Raw genomic sequence first — 13,744 nt, 5'->3', positions numbered from 1 at the left:
TCTAAAAGAAATTCATTTAGGTGAATAAAATATCTTGGAACACGGGTATTTGATTTTATTCAGCTGTTGATTAAATACTACACTGTTTAGTTACTCAGTGACAAAGGAAAGGAACACTTTTGGCATATTGCCTGCAGCTAGTTTATCACTATCTTAGTGACAAAGGACCAGAGAGAGTAGCTTCAGGAGATGTGAAGATAATGATTTGGTTAAAATGAAATCATTCAGTTTTTCCAGGCTGAGAAGTTCTCACACTGTTCACTGGGGATTTGAAGACCATTAAAAAAGCTCTGCTTGTTTGGCAATTGAATTTTATCTGAAGATAACTGGTGGCACTGGACATACAAAATCTGTTCAAGAGGCCAAAGAGATTGTTGGAAAAGCTCTTTACTGAGCAGACTCTAGTATTTGAGAAATGGAAGAGTATCTATAGGGTTGTGTGAGCCTCATCCTTCTCATTCTTGCACAAGAAATGTAGAAATGCAGGATGACTGGCTGATAAGCAATACACCTCTCATTTCCAAAGCTGTGTCTTGTTATCCAAGGTTTAGTAGTTCTATGGCAAGGAGTGGGGATTAGTAGGAAAGCGGCAATTTTTAAAATAGATGCTCCCTGAGGAAAAAGCCTGTCTATTTAAAAGTCACTGTTTTTTAGCTCAGTAAATCTGAGTGACAGATTGAGAGTCTGGATTGGTTTTGTCAAGCGTAGATGTTTATGAGAATGGAAGTCACTGTAAAAAAATGAAGGATTGTTTACAGATTTTTTCCAAGTGTGTTAATGGCTTCCTTCATCACCTGGCAAACAGAATAAAGATCCATAATTCACCTGCCTGTCAGTGGGATTATTCATGCTAACAATAAACATACCAATAACTATTTTCAGGATTTAGACCTTTTCGAGTTGCTTGGTGTGCATATGACAGTGATGTACAGATTTTACCAGTAAAAGTATTTCTCTTCTTTATAGGATTTGAGTAATAGCATGTTTGGAAACACCCAGAAAAATAATCTGAACAGGAACTCCTCGTATGTATTCCTGCATATATTGAGATATTCATCATATGCTTTTATAAAGAGACTTCCATACTTTGTGCAGGTTTCCACTTCAGTTCTGTAATATGCTTTGGATGAGAAATTTATCTGAAATGAGGAATTAAGACAATTCACTCTGTTTTAGTTTCTTCAAATGAAGGCTTATTAACGGAGATAAAAGAGATTAATTTAAACAAAATCACAGAATCACAGAATGGTTGAGGTTGGAAGGGACCTCTGCAGATCATCTAGTCCAACCTCCCTGCTCAAGCAGGGTCCTCTAGAGCATATTTCCCAGGATCACATCCAGACGGGTTTTGAATATCTCCAGGGAAGGAGACTCCACAACCTCTCTGGGCAACCTGTGCCAGTGCTCTGTCACCCTCACAGGAAAGAAGTTTCTCCTCATGTTCAGATGGACCTTCCTGTGTTTCAGTTTGTGCCTGTTGCCTCTCGTCCTGTTGCTGGGCACCACGGAGAAGAGACTGGCCCCAGTCTCTTGACACCCTCCCTTCAGATACTTGTACACGTTGATCAGATCCCCCCTCAGTCTTCTCTTCTCCAGGCTGAACAGGCCCAGCTCCCTCAGCCTTTCCTCATAGGAGAGATGCTCCGGTCCCCTCATCATCTTTGTAGCCCTCCGCTGGACTCTCTCCAGGAGCTCCATGTCTCTCTTGTACTGGGGAGCCCAGCACTGGACACAGGACTCCAGGTGGGGCCTCCCCAGGGCTGAGTAGAGGGGCAGGATCACCTCCCTCGACCTGCTGGCAACACTCTGCCTCATGCAGCCCAGGATACCCTTGGCCTTCTTGGCCCCAAGGGCACACTGCTGGCTCATGGTCAACTTGTTGTCCACCAGGACTCCCAGGTCCTTCTCTGCAGAGCCGCTCTCCAGCAGGTCAGCCCCCAGCCTGTCCTGGGGCATGGGGTTATTCCTCCCCAGGTGCAGGACCCTGCACTTGCCTTGGTTGAACTTCAGGAGGTTCCTCTCCACCCAGCTCTCCAGCCTGTCCAGATCCCTCTGAATGGCAGCACAGTCTTCTGGTGTGTCAGCCACTCCCCCCAGTTTAGTATCATCCGCAAACTTGCTGAGGGGGCACTCTGTCCCTTCCTCCAGGTCACTGAGGAATACATTGAACAAGACTGGACCCAGGACTGACCCCTGGGGGACACCGCTAGCTACAGGCCTCTGACTAGACTCTGTGCCACTGACCACAACCCTCTGAGCTCGGCCATCCAGCCAGTTCTCAATCCACCTCACTGTCCACTCCTCCAGCCCACACTTCCTGAGCTTGCCTATGAGGATGTGATGGGAGACAGTGTCAAAAGCCTTGCTGAAGTCCAGGGAGACATCATCCACTGCTCTCCCCTCATCTCCCCAGCCAGTCATTCCATCATAGAAGGCTGTCAGGTTGGTCAAGCATGATTTCCCTTTGGTGACTCCATGCTGACTACTCCTGATCACCTTCTTGTCCTCCACATGCTTAGTGAGGACCTCCAGGAGGAGCTGCTCCATCACCTTTCCAGGGATGGAGGTGAGGCTGACAGGCCTGTAGTTCCCTGGCTCCTCCTTCTCACCCTTTTTGAAGGCTGGAGTGACCTTGGCTTTCTTCCAGCCCTCAGGCACCTCTCCTGATCTCCAGGACCTTTCCAAGATGATGGAGAGTGGCCTAGCGATAACATCCGCCAGCTCCCTCAGCACTCGTGGGTGCATCCCGTCGGGGCCCATGGATTTGTGGGTGTTAAGTTTGCCTAAATGATCTCTAACCTGATTCTCCTCGACCAAGGGAGAGTCTTCCTTTCTTCAGACTTTCTCCTTGGTCCCCAGGGTCTGGAACTCCTGAGGACTGGCCTTAGCAGTAGAGACTGAAGCAAAGAAGGCATTCAGCAACTCTGCCTTGTCTGTATCCTTTGTCACCAGGGCCCCTGCCCCAAACGTATAATTTTAGGTGGACTAGAGATCCCCTTTATTATTCTAACAATATCCAAATTTTTAATTCAATCACTAAGATCATGATAGCATCTTTTAATTAACTATTATTCCAATCTAGTGAGCATGAAAGATTGCATTTGCTTTTGCTGTGTCAATTGCATGTTTCCTTTTTTAATAATTAAAACCCTAGCAGCTCCTGAAAGCTGTTCTCATTCTCTGATTAAAATCTTTTGTTTTGAGTCTACACATTTACAAAATATTTGTTTTTTTTATAAGGAACTTTCAATAGTCATTATGCTTTGTTTATATTCAGTGAAATTTTACTGGTTTCAAAAGTGTTTTTAATTTTCTTGTTTTTTTCTTTTTTTTCAGTTTGATTGAAAATTATTCTAATTATTTGGAATAATATCACATGTGGTGTGCTCTCTGTTCCTTTTCCTTCACTTTCTTATTTTCATTGATTTCTTTTACATCTTCCCTACTTAGTAACACTGTGGATGTAATAAATAAAAGGCAGTGTAAAACTGCCACATCCCATATGATTTAACCATGGGAAGAGGAAAAAAGATGTGAAGAGGAAAAGTGTGGTTTTTTTACCCATCCTGTGCTTTTTTTTTTTTACTCCAAAATTTATAGGCAGTAGCCAAACTGCATACCTTCCATCAGGACTTACAGGCCTTGCCACGGCCTGATTCTGTCATTCAATCTGTTGTCTTCAGTGGGATCTCTCTGGTGTGTGAGGTGAATCATATCCACCGTCCTCTGTAATAAAAACTACTTTAACATTAAGGCTGAAGCCTTAACCTGTAGACCAATGGTTGAAAAAGCCTGCTTTTACACAAGCAAGGGCAGTAAGACATGTAGCACTGAATACAGCTCAGCATTGATTCACATGGTTTGGAAAATGGTCAAATGTGAACGTGACTGAAGTGATCTTTAATTGATGCTATTGTTACTGTGTAAATAAGATGAACAGTGGCACACAATACTAAAAGCAGCTCAATATAAAGCAGAAAAATGCAGAAAAATGTTGCTGTTCTTTAGTAACTGAGGTTTATTTGCAAATCATTGCAAGAAACAAAATTGCACTGAGGGTTATTTTGTTTTATGCTGCAGATTGAACCTTTGTGAGTTTAGCCTTCACATAGTTCACATCTCTTTATAGGTACCAGTGTTAGCTCAGAAAAGTTTGAAGTAAAATCTCAAATGTTTGCTTTTAAACAGGTTAAGAAATTCAGAGGGAACTGACAGTAAGTTTTTGATTGCTTGTTACTCATTTTAATTCCTCTCTGCAAATCCCATCTTGACAATTCTGAAGTACAGAATCCGAAGGGAAGTTAATTTGCTATAGTCGGATGGTTATAGGAAGATTTTCAATTGTTATTTCATGTGTTAGTTACTAATTGTTACTTTAAAGTCTAAGACTTTTTTTATATGGGAACATGTTTTCCTCAGGCTAACTGCAAAGTCTTAAAAGAAAAAAATTCTATTTTTACTCAAGTCTGCCCTGTAATGTGCTGCTTTTCAGCAGGAATAAACTGTTTAAAAAGATGGTGCTGCTTTTGTCCCTGGCAGTCTAACAGATCTGAGTTGGATATATACACCTAAGGATAGATCATGGTATAAAATTTCTAATGTATGCTTGATTTTTCAAGTTGCAGTCTGGTGCAATTCCTTCGTTTGTGTGGTGTCACTGAAATTATAAAGGCAGTGAAGGATTGAATTTATTATCAAATTGGCAGTGAAGAAATTCAAGGTCATAGTGAGGAATGACTTTGCTCCACAGAAGTAGAGTGCTATTTAACTTCACTTACATTTTTTTGGCTTTTTAGTCTACTCTATGTTCCAATTTTCCTGACATGCTGCACAGCCGGGTATCTACCCCTTGTTTAAGGCTGATTGAGATGCAGAAAGGGGTTGCTCTCCTCCTCGCCTCTCCTGTACGTGCTGCTCTCTCTGGCTTGGGCTGTGCCCAAAACACTGTAGCACTGAAACATGCTGTGGCGAGCATGGGACCACGGGGGGCTACTCTCCAGAGCCCAGTGGTTACAGCACCACTCCTTTGATTAAAACCAACTTTTCTCATCCTCAGAAGGACCAATTTGGCTACTGTTCTCTTTTAATGTTAGCTGTTCCACTTTGTGTGAAATGCCATGATACTGGTTGGGCCTGGGGTGAAAGAGAGCAAAAGGGACCTTGAATCACCAGCCAAGGGCACTTACTGGAAATGCTGATCCTTCCCCCAAAATCTATTTGTGTTTTTTATTTAAGATCTGTTTCATTAGGGAGGGGAATCTAAGCAAATAAAAAAAAAACAGCAAGAAAAGCATAATGTCCAAATAGTTTGATGAGATTCAGTTTTAATAATCTCATTTTTCAGAATTAAAAGTAGTACAGCGTACATGTTTTTTGAAATCTGGCATTTTGAAGGGTTGTTTTCCAATAGAAAAAATGTAATTTCATCTAATTAATGGAAACATGCTCATTAATCTTGGTTTTATTATAAAATGGCTTTTTATAAAACAAAACTTTTTGGACCAAATTTGATCTGGCTATGCCTCTTTAACATCATGTAGACATACAGATTATTTGTTTATATTTTAAACAGCATTTTAGATGTCATGGGTTAATGAGCCACTATTATTATAACTTTGGTGTAATAGTATAGTTAATGGAATGCTTAATGACTGAGGATGGAGTTGGAAAAATCATGCCTTTGGGAGGCTGTGAAGCATGATGGACAGCAAAGTGCTTTTAATATCCCAGAGGTGTAATTGGCTCAGAGAAACATGTCGTTGAGGTTAATATCACTAGTTTCCCCCCATTTCCCTGAATAAATAAGTCATCTGGCTATATTACATTGATGACTGAGATCTGCCAATATACTGTATATTATAACATAGTTAAAGCCTATTAGTAATTCTCTCTTCAGAATGCTCAGGCAGTAATTCTGATTAATCTGTTTCATGACAAACTCTGGGATGGAAAGAATTCAAAATCATGCATTTATCTATCTATCTCTGCTATAATAATTTATGTAATGATCCTTTATATCTTCGCCTGCTTGAAAGCATTTCAAGATCTGCACCATCATTACTCAGGTAAGCAAGAGGCATCAGAATGATAGCTGAGTAATTTAACAAATTAAAAAGAATATTCCTTCTTTCCCTGTCATCCTCTGTGATTTTCATTTTGAAGAGTTGCACAATTGCCCACTGCAAAGAAGTTTGTGTATTAATTCATGCCTAACAGGGCACTGAGGAAATTGTGAATTATTTTCTTGCTGCTAATTGCTCCATTTCAGGTATTTTTGGCAAATCTTGAGCAGAATGTACATAATAGCTTTCAAAATATCAGTGGAAACAATGAAGGGAACTCTGATTCCGGGGGGAGGGAATATGCACTCATTTGTTTATAGCTGTTGTTTCCCCTCACACCTCCTTTGTGCTTTCTGGAGTTGGCTTCTTTGGTTCATTTGTCTTGTACTACTTAATCTGTGTTTATGAACAGAGAACCTATGAACTCATGGAAATCTGGCAGGGAATAAATCATTTGGATACTAATTGCCCACTGTCCTTGAGTATGTGCAGTTTCCTCCAAAGGAAACTGGATTTGTTTTTCCCGGAGGAGAACTGTGCAGAGCTTGCTGGTAGATGTCTCTATTGCCTGCACGACTTGGGCTCCTTTCAGGGGAAGCCTAGGGTAAACCAGGAGCAGTAGCAGCCACCTGAAGTTAAAAAAACTACACTGTTTTCACTGTGAATAACACCTCCTGGTGTGTAGTCAGTGTACAAGAGTAATTTCTCTGACTTGGTGGGATCGCTGCAGTGATGAATTTGGCTCTATTCATGCATGCTCTTTTGGATTAGTTAGGATTTTTAGTACAGATGAGGATCATTTCCATTGTGAGCTGACAAAATCAAAGGCTTTGGGAGGTTTCTGATATAGGTTTTCATTTCTCAAGAAGACCAGGATAGTATTTAGTCAGCTAAACCCAAAACTTTAATCCTAAAATCCTGCACCATATGCTGCTTATATAAAAAAAATGCTTTATTTTTGCTATAACATTTCACAGACAGCTACAGTTCTGCCTCTCTGCACACCCAAAATAACTTGACTTTTCTCTGAGTTTAGTGGCTTGTGCAAGTCTACTTCACATTGCTTCTTGAGGCTCTGGAGTGAGTCCTGGCCTGGTCTGACAGATAGTGCAGGTCTGCCGACTTTCTTGCAAAGCCTGGCAGGAGGGGAACGTGTGTGGGGGGGGTTTTCCCTGTTATGCAGTAATTTACTAACTAGAGCATGTTCCTAGCAAGGCTTCAAAGGATGACCCTGCTTTTTTGGTCCATGCTCCAAGGACTATTTAGGCATGTTAACCCATCCCTGTCAAATTCAGAATATGTAAACAAGCCTTGAATTGGAGTTTGGAACACAGATCTTCTCAGATGAGGACCCGAATTCATAGGTTACAGAGTCATGGTCCCCCTTGCTCTCTCCTTATGAGCTACTCAATTTCTAATTCCTTTCTGCTCAGATAAGTAGTTTCAAAAAGGACAGGGAGTGCCCAAACTCTAGAAGAGTTTGCAGTCAGGGCTATTCAGTTGCTCTCCAGAGAAACAGAGCTCAGCTATGGGTTGCTCCCTGCTTTGGACACTAGTTGTGTCCTCAGCCACTGAATAAGGAAATTAGGTGCTCAGCATTGTAGCACCTAGGTTGCCTCCTTATTCTAATCTTAACCCCTTTGAGGCTTACCTGACACCTCTCTCCAGCTTCCTGATATCCTACACATTATGAAGACAAATCCATAAACATTTGGTTGGTGCTCAGGAGTTTTGAAGGTGTTTGGCTGAGAAATAGGCCCCCAATTAGGGAGGTATAATAATGCTACTGGTGTGGTCTGGCACGGAGCCCAGATGAAGAAGCTGCACTCTGTGCAGGGTGAGTTTGGATTTCCCTGCAGTGCCTTGCTAAAACCCCAGGCATTTCTGAGCCTGACAGAGACAGCCAGCAAGGGCAGCTGGGGCCAGTACATCTTACCGCAGTTTGAATATCACTACTCTGGAGCTGGCAGAAGGAGGAAGCAGCAGCCGCAGCCCTTGGTAGAAGGGGAGGATGAAGCATGGCAGAAGGAGCTCTTCTCACCAGGGCGCAAGGGGCCAGTCCCAGAGAGGCAAGGAGCATAACCCATTTTCTGGGAAGGAAGGAACAGGGAAAACAGTGGCAGTTGACACTTGTGAGATACCTTGGGCGTACAAAAGGGTGCTGCTGGCTGGGTAGAATTTCTAAAATGCCGACTAGTAGAACTGACACAGGATCATGTTGCAGCTTACTTGGCTTTTTATGCTGCAATAAAGCAATGTCAGATGTTTTTGAAACCCAGCCAGGTTGATGTTTACTCAGTACAGTAGAGATATCTGTCTTGTTTGTAGCTGTTGAAAGAAACAACTTAATGAGATTTACTTAGACCATACCATTTACACCAGTCCAGCTCTTTGGTGAGTACCAACTTTCTGGTTGTTTTCTGCTTTATCAATAGACCACGCATTATTTTTTTAAACACTGCATTTGTGACATTAGATTAATTTCAGTAAATTAAATTAAAATTCTTTTCTAAAAGAAATGAACCAGGATAGAATCATAGAGTCAGAATAATTTAGGTTAGGAGGGACTTCTGGAGGTCATCTGGTTCAACTCCCTGTATGGCCAATTTAGATCAGGTTGCTGAGGGCTTGTCCAGTTGAGTTTTGAATATCTCTATGAACAGGGTTTCCACAGCTTCTCTGGACAACCTGTTCCAGTATTTGACTACCTTCACTGTGAAAATTTTTTTTCATAATATTAATTTGAGTTTCCCTTGCTGCAGTTTGGGTCTGTTGGCACTCATGATTACTGTGCACCTCTGAGAAGAGTTTAGGTTCATCTTCTCTATAGCCTTTCGTTAGTTGAAGACAGCAATAAGATTCTCTCATTAAAGTTTATATATATTTATATTCTCTCACACAAACACACACACACACATATGTATATGTGTAGGACATCTCATCAAGAGGAAAACCAGATGTTGGCTGAAAGGGCAGTATTCCTGTACTTGGTACAGAAGCCTTGTAGTGTGCCAAGGAAAAAAGAACTGTGCTGTAATTGAAGAATGGTAGGGAATAACACATGTGATCATTTGGAAGAGATTTGAAATTAGTATGCTGTATTGGCTTACAGCAGCAGGAGCTCTGCCTCTAGACACTTGAGATCTAGAAACTTTTTTTTCAATGGGTAGAATATTTTGTCTCACAGCAGCTAATTGCTGATACTTCCAGCATCATAGAATTTCTTGGAAGCTGATTACTGCAGATAATTAATACAGCTATGAGCGTATTGAACATTCTGATCTCTGAAGCTCCCAGGAGACACCTTTTTAGGTATTAAAATGTCAAAAGATAAAATGAAGAATTGATATAAGATTAAGAAATGTACCTGGTTATTGTATCCTTGTTCAAGTGTCTTTCTTTTATGTCACTTTCCATTGCTTTATTTTAAATTAACATATGCACAAAGTCTGATGTTCAACAGCACCTACATTTGTGCTAACTGATGACTTGGGGGAAGAAATCTACTTATTTCTCTCTGGATCCAGTTTGTCCTTCCTTATGCCATTCTTTGCCACTAGCAGATGCAGTTACCTCATCACACTTGCCAGTGAATACCTATTTCTTATGAATTAACATTGCAAATAATGTGAGTTACAAGAAGGAGAGCCAGGTTTAAGAAAACAGTCTACTTTCTGTTTACAGAAAGTAGTTTACAGATGGTGGCAACAGGAAGGTGTCCCACTTGCACTGCAAGAGAGGAATGCTATTACAACTGCATAGGGAGACAGACTGTGACTGAATTAAAGCTCACCAGATTTGTTCTGCTTTCAGAAAAAATGTTGTTAGCGGGAGCAGAACTTCTGAAATTTTGTGCACTACAAATAACATTGGAATTTCTGGGAAAAAGACAAATCTTACTTTAAAATTGCAAACTGAAAACTTCCTGTTCATTTGCTTTAACTTGTTCTCCTTGGATTGCTCTCCAAAGCAGAACTTTAAATACCACGGATTCTAACTTCCCTCACTCATCATGGCCAAATCATTACTTTTGACACAACTCAGCTCACTGTCCGCCAAAGAAGGTGGCAATCTCCAGCCCTTTAATTTTGGAATAGACAACTGAACACATTTATCTACTTGTTTGCCTTCTTTACTAGTTTGTTTAATTAAGCACAATTACAGTACTGTGTGTGTTCTATCAATCGTGATGAACTTAAAACAAGTCTTAATAAACATTTTCCTTCCACATAAATGAAAAAACAAAGGGAGCCATACTCAGGATACTTAAATCTAAGTTCATCCATTGGAGATAAAATGATAACCCTTTAAAAACCTGTATTTTTAAAGTCCAGTCATCCTTAAATACTTAAAAACTATGGCAGAGGAGACTCTTTTACATAGACCAGAATATCAATGGGCTTTGCTTATGTGGAAGAGTACATGAGTTCTTAAATTCATCTCCGTTTAGAGGCTTGATACAAGCTCTTTGGATCACTTATATTATCACAATAGATCTTAAGTGGAATATATGTAGTAAGTAGTGTAAATTTAGCTAGGGGAGGTTTTCACACAAATGAACAATAATGATAAAAAAGCTCTCTCTTCAAGTGTGGCTTACACAGGTCTGTAAAGTGGTATGTTGTTTTAAGATGCCAAATCAAAATGCAATTCTCTCCTGTTTCTGTGATGTGTGACTTTTACCAACAAAACTGTTTATTATTTCAGTTGGAGAAGTGGTGATGGTCTATCGGCTAAAAGAGAGTTCACCTATGAACCTTGACAAAAGCATATCTTCTTGGTCCCAGCATGGTATGGCTGCAATGATGCAAGTCTTGTCATGGGAGGAGATGGATGGGGGTCTGCGGAGAGCCATGAAGACCATTTGTACTTGGTCTGAGAATGATGTATTAAAGTTGGGACAAGTCTTTTCTGTCAGAGGTGGTTCAGACCTGGGAAAAGATCTTTCATGATGGCACAGTGCTACATCTCTGCCTGAGGGTGAGTTCAAACCTTAAGGGGGAGTACTGACTGGTCTAGTTTGACATATCTTAAAAGTTATACTGGCTATGTGTAAATGCCTTCGGTATGGTTGACCTGTGGTTTGATATTACTCTTTGGAAAGGAAAATGATTTTGAAGATCTCCCTTTTGTACACAGTATGCAAACAATCAGCTGAATTCTTTTGTTTTTTGACAGTTCATGATATTTTTCTACGTGATAGCATGTGAGTAATGTTTATAGCATGCTTTTCTTTAGGAGATACAACAGCAAAGGGCTGCCCAGAAGTTAATCTATACCTTCAATCAAGTGAAGCCTCATAGCATTCCATATACTCCAAGGTAGGAAAACTGTCTTTAAGTATCAGGTTTCTCTTCTCAGCTCTGTCCCAGATCTAACACAGCCTCCTTTCCACAGTGGGTCAAAATAGCTGCTGCTTAGACAGTCTAGTTATAGTTTAGTTAAAATATGTTTGTATGTAGGTTCATAGAGATAAATCAGGATGGAGGATGACAGTAATGGCAGTGGCTTAAACAAGAGGCTGTTAGTGAAAAGAAGTTTTCAGCAAGAGACTTACAAAAATAAGGTTTATTGCCTGTTTCTTGAAGTCTGTTTTCTGATGTCTGTGTTTTTACAGGAGAAATTATCTGGTAGATAATATTTGAGTGTGTGGCTGAAGAAGGGAAGATATCTGAAGCAGTGAGTGGGCAAATTTTATGCATTAGAGGGTTGGCATTAGCCAAAGCAGACTGATAAGGCCTTTTAAGTGCATTTCAATCATATATATACACATATATGTATATACATATGTTTATAATATATGAGAGAGAAAAATATCCATGTCTTTCATATTACTTGAATAATGCTAAAGCTTTTGATTAGGAGCTGATTAAACTAAAATACGTACATTTTGAGAAGCAAGCATTGCCTTGCACACAGTCTATTTCTAAAGCATCCCTTATGTCACGGGAGGCCGGGGAGGGGCGGCTGAGCCGACCACAGAGCACCCTCACGCTCTGGTCCCCACAGCGCCCCACGCTGCAAGAAAGGCTCGGGTGGCGGTATAGGTGTCCCTGTCACTTATGACTGGGTTCTCAATTAACGGCCAGAAGCAGATAACAAAGTTTAACGTGTATCACTGGTAACAATGACAATTAAAAGCTAGCGATAACAACAACAGCAGTAGCCACACATTGAACTCCCCGCGCAGCACAGGACAGGAACAACTACGGTCATTACAAGTACAGACGTGGGCTCAAACCGGTGAGGGGAAGGTACCTGGTGGTTACGCCGGAAGGCGGGGGGGAGGGGAGGGGAGGGGAGGGACAAGCAGGCCACGCCCCGGGGGGAGGTGCCGCTTCAAGCCCGAGGGCTCCTCAGCAGGCTGCACCGGGCGCAGTGTGCCGCCGCCGCCGCCGCGCGCGCTCTGAAGGCGAGCAGGCCGCAGCCGAGCCGGCGTGCCGCTTCGGTTACTGCTCCCCGGGGCGGGGCGGACTCACGTGTCCGCCGGTGTTAGTAGCGGTGGGGGGATCCCCAGCTGCCTGACCCGGCGTCCCGGATCAGGGGGCACGGCGGCGCTGGCTGCCCGCAGCCTGCCGGGCCGGAGAGCTTCCCTCGGCGGGGCGGGGCGGGGCGGGGCGGGGCGGCGGGAAGAGAGCCTTGGACAAGGCTGCCTGGCGTCTTGGAGCCTTGAAACAGGCCGCCGAGGCTGCTGCTTCCCCAGCCGCTTCAGTGGCTTCAGCTCTCGGCAGCTGCTTCTTTGCCGCCACCGCCACTTCTTCAGTGAATTCAGCTCTCTTCTGTCCACTGCCACTGCAAAAGCCGCTGCTGGGCTCGCGTGTGCCCCTTTTATCCCTGTCCCGCTTTGGGACCGCAGGCAAGCGACTGGTCAGATTTGTCTAGACCCCTGCTCTTAGTGGTCCGGTTTCGATCCCTAATGATACTGCGGACCAGTTTGCAGACGGCCGTGTAGACTCGCCTTCCTTCTGGAACGTTCTGCCTGACTGACCGGTACGGGCTGCTAGGGCACACGTAGCCCTCCGCCAATGATCTTCGATTGCGGCAGTGGGGGATTCCTGCGGGCTAACCGGGGTCACAGAGAGGACAGGGTGACTGGCACCTCATGCCCATTGTTCAGTAAAACCCATTTTCCTAACTTCTCCCCTAAACCAAACCTCTCCATGACACCTTATATCACCATAGTTTGAATGTCTCCATACATGTCTGTTCATTTGGTAAAACAGATCATAATTTGGGTATTGAGTACTTACAATAAAGTTTTACTGTTTCTTTTACAAGGGACTTTATAGACCATGACAAGAAACATTGGGCCTTCAGCTTATAAAGGACTTTAAAATTTCAGCAGAGTAAAATGGCTTTTCACATTACAAGAACTTAGTCACATCTTTAGGAAAGATAAGGAGGTCTGGCTTAAAGAGTGCTAGGACATGTATTTCTTATCTATATCAGTCGAGACTTTTCCTTCTGGTTACCTTTTTCTCTCCCATTCCCATAAGCTGTCTCTAGAATTGCCTTTTTTAAAATCTGCTCTACTGAAATGACACAATCCCACTTTGATAACATACTTTCCCTTGTCTTAGCAGGCATGTATTTGACAGTAGAATAGTGAAGAAAGAGACCCAAATTCAAGTCACTACTGGGGAAAAGCAAGCTGAACTGAGCTGTTACCCATTTGCTTTGGT

General features: G+C 42.4%; 1 pseudogene; it reads left to right on the top strand.

Moving 5' to 3' along the window:
• Positions 1–13,744, top strand: part of LOC104147629 (transient receptor potential cation channel subfamily M member 6-like) — a 38,973-nt pseudogene that overhangs the window by 16,156 nt on the left and 9,073 nt on the right.

Source organism: Struthio camelus, chromosome W (assembly GCF_040807025.1).
Source record: "Struthio camelus isolate bStrCam1 chromosome W, bStrCam1.hap1, whole genome shotgun sequence".
Classification (NCBI taxonomy): Eukaryota; Metazoa; Chordata; class Aves; order Struthioniformes; family Struthionidae; genus Struthio; species Struthio camelus.
The sequence above is the reverse complement of the archived record's forward strand: the minus strand, read 5'-3'. Positions and strand labels throughout refer to the sequence as shown.